Source organism: Dasypus novemcinctus, chromosome 10 (genome assembly GCF_030445035.2).
Source record: "Dasypus novemcinctus isolate mDasNov1 chromosome 10, mDasNov1.1.hap2, whole genome shotgun sequence".
Lineage (NCBI taxonomy): Eukaryota > Metazoa > Chordata > Mammalia > Cingulata > Dasypodidae > Dasypus > Dasypus novemcinctus.
Window position 1 is genome coordinate 38,335,983 of NC_080682.1, and position 9,534 is coordinate 38,345,516.

Consider the following 9,534-nt stretch of genomic DNA (forward strand, 5'->3'; position numbering starts at 1 on the left):
GCTTACATTTGTTTGTTGATTTTATATCCTGCCACTATACTGAAACTCTTTATCAGCTCTAGTTGCTTAGTTGTAGATTTTTCAGGACTTCCTTTATCTAGTATCATTTCATTTTCAAATAGTGAAAGTTTTACTTCTTCCTTTCCAATTTGGATTCCTTTTATTTATTTTTCTTTTCTAAATGCTTTAGCAAGAACTTCTAACACAATGTTGAATAATAGTAGTGACAGTGGGCATCATTTTTTTCTTCCAGATATTAGACTGAAAGCCTTTAGCTTTTCACCGTTAAGTATGATGTTAGCTGGGGGTTGTTCTTATATTCCTCTTATCATGTGAAGGAAGTTTTCTTCTATTATCTTTGAAGTGTTTTTAACTTGAAAGAATGCTGGATTTTGTTGAATGTCTTTTCTGCATTGATAGATAATGTAATTTTTCACCATCTATTTGTTACTGTGGTGTATTACATTAATTTATTTTCATATGTTGAACCATCCTTGCATACCTGAGATAAAACCCTCTTAATCATGGTTTATAATCATTTGAGGTTGGGACTCAATTTCCAAGGATTTTTATATCTAAGTTCATTAGAAAGATGGGCTCCTCAGAGATACTCTTTTCCTAGTCTCTTTATATGGCTCTGGTATCAAGGTGATGTAGTTATCATAGGATATGTTAGGTAATATCTCCTTCTCTTCAATTTTTGGAAGGAGCATGAGCAAAGTTGGTGTTAATTCTTTTCGGAATGATGGATAGAATTCACCTTTTGAAGCCATCTGGTCCTGGGCTTTTCTTGATTGGGATAATTTTGATTTCTAATTCTGTCTCATTACTTGTGATTGACTTGTTGAAGTCTTCTAGTTCTTCATTCATCAGAGCAGGTTACTTGTGTGTTTCTAGAAATTTGTCCATTATATCTTTGTTGTACAATTCATTAGCATACTGTTTTTCATCATATTCTCTTATAATACTTTTTATATCTATGGGTGAGGGGTGATGTCCCCTCCCTCATTTGAATTTTATTTATTTGCATTTTTTTCTCTTTTATTCTTTGTTAATCCAGCTAATAGATTTTAAATTTGATCAATCTTTTCAAAAACAAAAACAAAGAAAAGCAGCTTTAGGTTCTGTTAATTTTCTCTATTTTTAAAAAATTTTCAATTTCATTTAATTCTACTCTAATCTTTGTTATGCTTTTCCTTCTGTTTGCTTTGGGATTACTTTAGTGTTCTTTTCCTACTTCCTCTAGATGTGCAATTACTTATGTTATTTTAGATCTTTTCAAATGTAGGGATTTATGGCTATATATTTCCCTCTCAGCACTGACTTAGTTGTGTCCTTTTAAGTTTTGATATACTGTGTTCTCTTTTTCATTCATTTCAATATATTTACTGATTTTCTTCCAGTTTCCTCCTTGATCCACTGATTTTTAAGATTGTGTTTTTTAACTTCCAATTTGTGAATTTTGCTGTTTTCTGCCCATTTTTGACTTCCAACTTCATTCTTTTGGGGTTAGAGAGAGTGCTTTGAATTTAATATTTCCAAATTTGTTAAGAGTTTGTCTATGAGGTAACAATTGGTCTATACTGGAGAAAAATCCATGAGTACTTGAGAAGAATACGTATTCTGCTGTTTGGGGGCACAGTGTTTTTTTATATGTTCTTTAGGTCTAATTCTCTAAAATCTCTTTTTTAATCAAGATGTTCTGCCTATTGCTAGGAATGGTATATTGAAGCCCCCACAATGATTGTAGAGATGTCTATTTCTCCTTTGAGTTCTGCCAGTATTTGTCTCAATCTATTTTGGGGCACCCAGGTTAGGTGCATAAATATTATGATTGTTCTTTCTTTTTGGTAGATTGCTCTTTCTTTTAATACAATGTTCTTTTTTGTCTCTTACAACAGTTTTGTGCTTAAAGTCTACTTTATATGAGATTAGTATAGCTACCCTAGCCCTTTTATGATTACTGTTTGCCTGGAAAATCATTTTCCAACCTTTTACTGACAACCTATTGTGTCCTTGTGTCTAACGTGAGTCTCCTGTAGATGGCATAGAGTTGTGTCACATATTTTTAATCCAGCCTATCAGTCTGTATCTCTTAATTGGGAATTTTATTCAATTAATCTTCAATGTTACTATAAAGGCAGTATTTAAGCCATTTTTCTTTAGACTTATATATGTCATATTTTAATTTTGTTTCTCCTTTTACCTTTCAGATACCCTTACTTATAGTTTTCTTTTCTCTACTGTCTTTCAAACCTTTCTCTACTGTCTTTTCTTTTCAACCGACAGAACTCCCTTTAGTATTTCCTGAAGCTGAACAAATTCTCTCAAGGTTTGTTTATCTGTGTATATTTTGACCTTTCCCTCATTTTTGAAGGCCAAATATTTTTGGATACAGAATTCTTGGTTGTCCCTCTTTCCTTTTCTTTCAGCACTTTATCTATGTCATATCATTGCCTTTTCACCTCCATGGTTTCTGATGAGAAATCAGCACTTTATCTTATTAAGCTACCATTATATGTGATGAATTTCTTTTCTTTTGCTGCTTTCAGGATTGTGTCTTTATCTTCGGCATTTGAAAATCTGATTTTGTGTCTTGGAGTAAGTCTGCTGGTAATTATTCTGCTTAGTGTATTCTGCACTTCCTGGACATGTACATCCATGTCCCTCATAAGAGGTGGAAATTTCCCTACCATTACTTCCTCAACAATTCCCTCTGCCCCTAGTTCCTTATCTTCAGCCTGTGGGAAACCCAGAATGTGTATGTTTCTATGTTTTATGTTGTCATTCAATTCCCTGATTCCCTCTGATTTTTTTCCATCTTTTGCCTATCTGTTCTACTATCTGTGTTTTCAGATGTCCTATCTGCCACTTTGATAATCTGTTCCTCTTGCTTTTCAAATATGCTCTTTTGTGATTCTGGTGTGTTTTTAATTTCTTCCATTGTGACCTTCATTACCATATGATCTGTACTTGTATGTATGCTAGCAATTTCTTCTGTATGATTATCCAGTGTCTTTTTATTATTATTATTTTTTCATGATGTACCAGGGATTTAGCCTAGGAACTTGTATATGGGAAGCAAGTGTTGAAACCACTGAGCTACTTCTGTTCCCCAATCCCCTGTGTCTTTTTAATATCCATGATCTCTTCCCTCATCTCATTGAATTCATTTAGGGTATTTGTTTGGACATCTTTGATAATTGTTTCACATTCTGTGTCTTCTCCTACATTTTAGTTTGTTGATTTGACTGGGCCATATCTGCTTGTTTTATAGTATGGAGTATAATTTTTACTGATGTTTAGGTGTCTGTATATCTTGATGGGCATATTCTCTTGTATAGAGTTATATTTTGTTTGGCTTTGGGCTAAATGTATTCTTTGACACTTGGTTCTTATTCTAAATTTTACAATTGCTTGTGTTTAACTGAAAAAAATAAAAGAATAGAGAGAAAAAAGGAAAGAAAATTTCATATATAAAAAGAAAAGGAAAAAAGAGAAGAATAAAAACTAATAAATTATAAAAATATAATCAAAACATTAAGGAAAAAAGAAAGGACAATAAAAAAGAAATTAATAAAAAAAGGAAGAAAAATTGGAAAAAAGGAAGAGAAGAGAAATAAAAAGTATAACCACCACATAAAAGGTTGGCACCTGTCCCAGGTCACTGGGTAGGCTCTTTCCTCTTGCTGTCCTTGCCTGCCAATCAGTCCCCTGTGGCCTGCTTTCTGCAGGTGACCAGATGAGGAGAGATGGAGGGAGGAATGGAGAAAGGGAGGAAGGGAGGAAGGAAGGAGGGAAAAAAGCAAGGAAGGAACAAATGAACAGACGGAGAAGAAACAAATGTTTAATGTAACTAGCTGGGTCTCTCTTTCAGGTCTCCTGCAACTGACTAGGACCCCTTGTCTATTGACTGTGTCCATCAATCAATCACCCCACTTCCCAATGCTCCACAGGTACCCACGTGAGGAAAGGGAAAGAAAAAAACAGCAAAAACTTAAACAGGCCTCCCTCGCAATCCTCTGGTGACCTGCTAGGTCCCCTGTCACTGGCCTGATTGTCCTATTTCTGGTTGCTCAAGGCAGTGTAGAGCTGCCCAGAGAATCACCAGAACAGTTCTACACTGCTCTGAGTGCCCCACCATCATCCACTTGCCCAGTGTCCAGCTGGGAACCCCATCATAAGTCACCTCACCGCACAGCAACCCTCTGCCTTATTGCCCTATTTCCCTATTGCTAGGTCCTCCCTCTCCAGGCACCTTTTTAAAAAATTTAATTTTTCACACTTTTTAAATTAAAGCTAATAGATCACAAAGAACATTACATAAAAAAAACATTAAAAACATAAAAAATAAGAGATTCCCATATTCCCCACTCCCCACCTCAACAAAAAAATTTACATAAAAAATATGAGGTTCCTATATACCCTCACCCGCAACCCCATTCTCTACTATAAAACTATTGTGACTAGTAATAGAAGAAATTGTAGCATTGAGTTGAGAAAGTAACCACAGTAGTTGCAGAGGGCAGGGAGAGCGAGAGGGAAGAAGAAATGTCATGTGGGGGCATTTTGGGGGACTTTTCTCCTAAATGATATTGCCGGGTCAGATGCTGGTCTTTTTATAACCTCCCTTAACCTACTGAATGTACTGAGGGAGAGTGTGAACTACAGGGTAAACTATTTTCTATGTGATACAGCAGTGCTCCAGTCACCTTTTCTTTAAGATTTATTTTTATTTTTTCTCTTCCCTTCCCCCCTCACCCTGGTTGTCTGTTCTCTGTGTCTATTTGCTGCATCTTCTTTGTCTGCTTCTTTGTCCGCTTCTCTTTTCAGTGGCATGGGAATCTGTGTTTGTTTTTTTTGTTGTGTCATTTTGTTGTGTCAGCTCTCTGTGTGGGCGGTGCCATTCCTGGGCAGGCTGCATTTTCTTTCGCTCTGGGTGGCTCTCCTTACAGGGAGCACTCCTTGCGCGTGGGGCTCCCCTATGCGGGGGACACCCCTGCATGGCAGGGAACTCCTTGTGTGCTTCAACACTGAGAATGGGCCAGCTCCACATGGGTCAAGGAGACCCCGGAGTTTGAACTGCGGACCACCCATGTGGTAGATGGATGCCCTAACCACTGGGCCAAATCTGCCTCATCCAGTCAGGCAAGCTTGAGGGTCATGAAGTTACCCACGGTGCTATGTGGTCTATCAAAAGGTGTTCTTTTACACAAGTGCCCTTCATAAAAAATAATAATAAATAAATTAAAAACAAGTATAGTATATTCTCCTGCTATAAAGGAACATAGCCTAAGCTTTGCTGCAATTTAAATTATATTCATCTAACCACTACTTCCAAATCTATGTATCTGTACACATAGTAAATTATAAAGATATTTTCTTCTTAAGTGCTTGATTTAGAAATAACTGAATGTGTTTTATGTCTTTGAGTTGCCATAAATAGCTTTACTCAACATTTTTTTCCCCTGAGAGTCTTGGTCTGAATATTTTAACTTATCTTTTCCCCAAAAGAAGAGTCTCTTGTCATACAGGATATTTTTCTACTTCCTGCAATTTATTTTATTTATTTATTTTTCTTTTAACTGTTACTCGTGGATTGATTTATGGGGAAATTACCTTAAACCTTGTTAGTTTGATATTTGTCTAAAACATGAGCTCATTTTTTTTCTTTTTTAAAATTTATTGAAGTATGTCACTCGTATAGACATATATAAACAATAAGTGTAGAGTAATAGTTGTGAACTTATAAGACAAACATATATAACATCATACAGGACTCTCATAATTCACTAATACCTTGCATTATTTTTAACCTTTTTTAATTAATGATTAAAGAGCATTGTCAAAATATTACTATTAACCAAAATATCTCCCAACCCCCATTAGTATTATTGTCTTTATATCATTTATATATGAACATACATAAACAGTACATGTATAGTAAAGCTTGTGAACTTACAAAGCAAACATGCATAGCATCATACAGGGTGCCATACATCAACCCTCTACCAATACCTTGCATTGTTATGAGATATTTGTTACAAATTATGAAAAAATACTGTCAAAATATTACTACTTATTATAGTCCTTTTCTTATATTTGGAATATTTTCCCCCCAACCCACCCTATTATTATTTTTAAATATATTTTTTATGACAGAAGTTGTAACCTTATAAAACAATCATGCACATGTTTAGAATTCCCAACACCCCCCACACTGTGGTGGAATATTTGTTACAAATTAAATAATATCATCCGAGTATTACCTCATCCATGGTGAACACTTGTCACATATTTTCCATACTGCTCCATTATCAACACAGTACATATTTGGCATAAATGCAAGGATATTATATAATTACTGCTGACCACAGTCCATAGGTCACTCCAGTTGTATCTTTCCCATGCTTCTCCACTTTCCCACCACCCTGCAATAGTGATGTACATTTGCTTTAGCTAACAAAGGACACCTTGCATCTGTACCATCAAACACAATTCTCATTCACCTCTTGGTTTACTCTACTATTCTGTTCTTAGAATATTCTCTAGCATTCTGTAATTGGCATTAACATACCTAGACTACAATTTTCAGCCCCTACTGCATTTATAAACTAGCTGTTACTATGTGTTATCATTTATTCTATACATTTCCATGCTTTTACAGTAGAGCTAATTAAAACTGCTACATACATTAAACATCAGTAGTCCATCTCAGTTCTCCTCTTATCTCCTTTAGGAATCCACTACTTAACACCAGGTCTTGAAGCTGTTTTCCTACAATTTCTTCCAGAAGTTTTAATCCATTTTGAGCTAATTTTTGGATGAAGTGTGAGACAAGGATCCTCTTTCTTTCTTTTGACTCTGGATATCCAGTTCTTTCAGTACCATTTGTTGAATGGACTGTTCTGCCTGAGCTGTGTGGGTTTGACAGGCTAGTAAAAAAATCACTTGACCATGCATGTGAGGGTCTGTTTCTCAACCATCAGTTTGGTTCCATTGGTCTATGTGCTTAAGCTCAATTTTAATTCCATTGTGTTTTCACTGGTCAGTCAGAAAGTGAATTCAACTAATTCATGTAGGTATGAAGTACAAAAGTGAGACCTCTTTGAAGATGGTTTACCTGGCCCTGAGTATCATGTGCAGAGATAAATGTGTTATCATTCTACAAAAATAACAGCGCAGTGGCCTAAAAGATAATATGCAAATATGAAAAACATATACTGAGAGGCAAACAGAATAGTACTCAGTCTAATGAGAAAACATGGTTAATACCAATTATCTCTTAGGACATTGAAGGTTAGAGAATTTGGGATTTAGGGACTTGCTTAGGGGATTGTGTAATTGCCGTTGGTGCCATCGATTTTGTAGAATATGTAAGGACACTTGTATGACAAAAGGAAAGCATTTAGAGCACTCATCCTCATGCAGACCCACTTACGCAAACTCAGGGAATGTCTGATTTCTTAAGACTGGTTCTACAAAGCCAGTTCTGAATATACCACATAGCTGTAAGTGCTAAGCCAAAGATCATTAACATAAACCCTTCTAACCGTTCCTTTCCACCATAGTTGTTGGAGATTTGGACCCAAAGGGGATCGAGAATAAAAGAAAATGAAAGAAAGAAAAAGAAAGAACGAGAGAGAGAGCTGGGATCAGGAGTCTGCGAGTAATACCTCCTCAGACAACTTTATTGTTTACAAGGGCTTATTTATATACCCAGCGTACATGCCAAGAAGCAGGCATATGTAGCCTACATGCCCAATAAGCACAAACATAGCGTACATGACATTAAGCAGCAACACCTATTAACTATCAGCATTACCTATAGTCTAAGGAATTTAAAAAAATCTTATCTCAAGGTACAAGGTCTAAGTGTTCTATTCACTACAAAATGTATGTGCTCATCTTTTCTTTCAGCCTTTAACAGCTTCATCCTATTTGCTGGGAACTCTTAATTACCGCATTCCTTAGGATGCAAGCATAGCCATGGAGACAGCACTAGCATGGAGATGGCACGTCTCTCCTTGAGAGGCCACTGTGCCTCAGTTTCCAACAATAGCCCCTGTTTTCTGATAGTCCATCTGCTATTAAATTCATTCAATAAGTCACTCATCTAGGTATTTTAGTTTTCAATTCTGTAATGTCCTTTGATTCTTTATGGATTCCAAGAACCTGGTGAAATTTTCCACCCTTTCATGATAGTCCAACTTAGACTTTGATCATCTTCTTGCAAGCTTTACTCCTTGTTTTTGAATGTTTTGATTCATATTTTTAATACCAAGCAGCTTTGGAATTTGGTAAATATTTCAAAAAAGGTATGATCACTGTGTGTTTAAGTCCCTATAAAGTCTCCAGTGTTTGTATTCTAGCTCTGTGCAACTAACAACTCTTGGCTAATTTTCCATTCACAGCTACAGCCATATGCTATTCTTAGCCTCTTCCTGTGCTTAGATAAGAAAGTATTATCAAGGAAATGTGGCTATCGTTTGACAGTTTCAAATCAAATTTTCTTCCAGTGGTTTCTGCTCTTCTCTTTTATTCTCAGAACAAAACTCATAACATCTTTCTCTTCTGGACACATGGAAATTATGTGAATTTTACTTTGTCCTTCCTGACATCAGAAGGAATGCATGCAGTTACTAAAGGAAATACACTAGCCAATGAACTGGCTTGCCTGGCAGCCAAGAGAGCCCTCAAACTTCAGGCCTTGCCACTGGTGCCTCACCTGTCCCTTTTAGGGCAACACATTGAAAACCTAAACTATTCCCTGAGGAACAGGAGTAGGCAAAGAGAGAAGGAGAGTGCCAGACCCCAGAGTGAAACTAGCTACACCTGGATGGTCAAATTTTCATCCCCTAGGGGGCCACCTACACCCTTGTTCAACAATACCACCAGCTAACCCCGCTGAGAAAGACTGCTTTAGGAGCCCTGCTTGGGAAATACTACATTGCCAAGATGGCTTTGCTCTACACCACCGTTAGCAGCTGATGGCAGACCTGCAATGAAAACAACCCTTCCCTAGGTCCCCAGGCCCTGACCAGCATCCAACACACAGAAACTTCCCCTTTTAAAGACGTAACAATGGACTTTACAAAAATAAAACCTAGTCAAAAGTATAAGTATTTACGATTAATAATGTGTACCTTCTGTGGCTGTGCCAAATACTTTCCTACCCATACTGAAAAGCAAGAAAAGTAACTAGAGTTCTGCTCTGAGAAATAATTCCCTGTCATGGGTACCCTTATCCCCTAACCAAGTTCTGTAAAACAAAACAAAACAAAACAAAACAAAATGACATCTGGTAAATAAATCTGCTCCCATTAACCCTCCTTAAAGTCAAATGCCCCCTGGACCTTCAGGCTAGTCACCTTTTAAAATTCTGTTCAAACAACCATGCCCAATTATTCAAACCTTCAAGGGAAATCTCAGGCTCCTAGGAAAAACTGGCCAGGATTCTACCTTCCAGCAGTTTAAGAAAACCCTAACCCAAATACACAAAACTGTCCATCCCATTATGCTACCCAGGACACA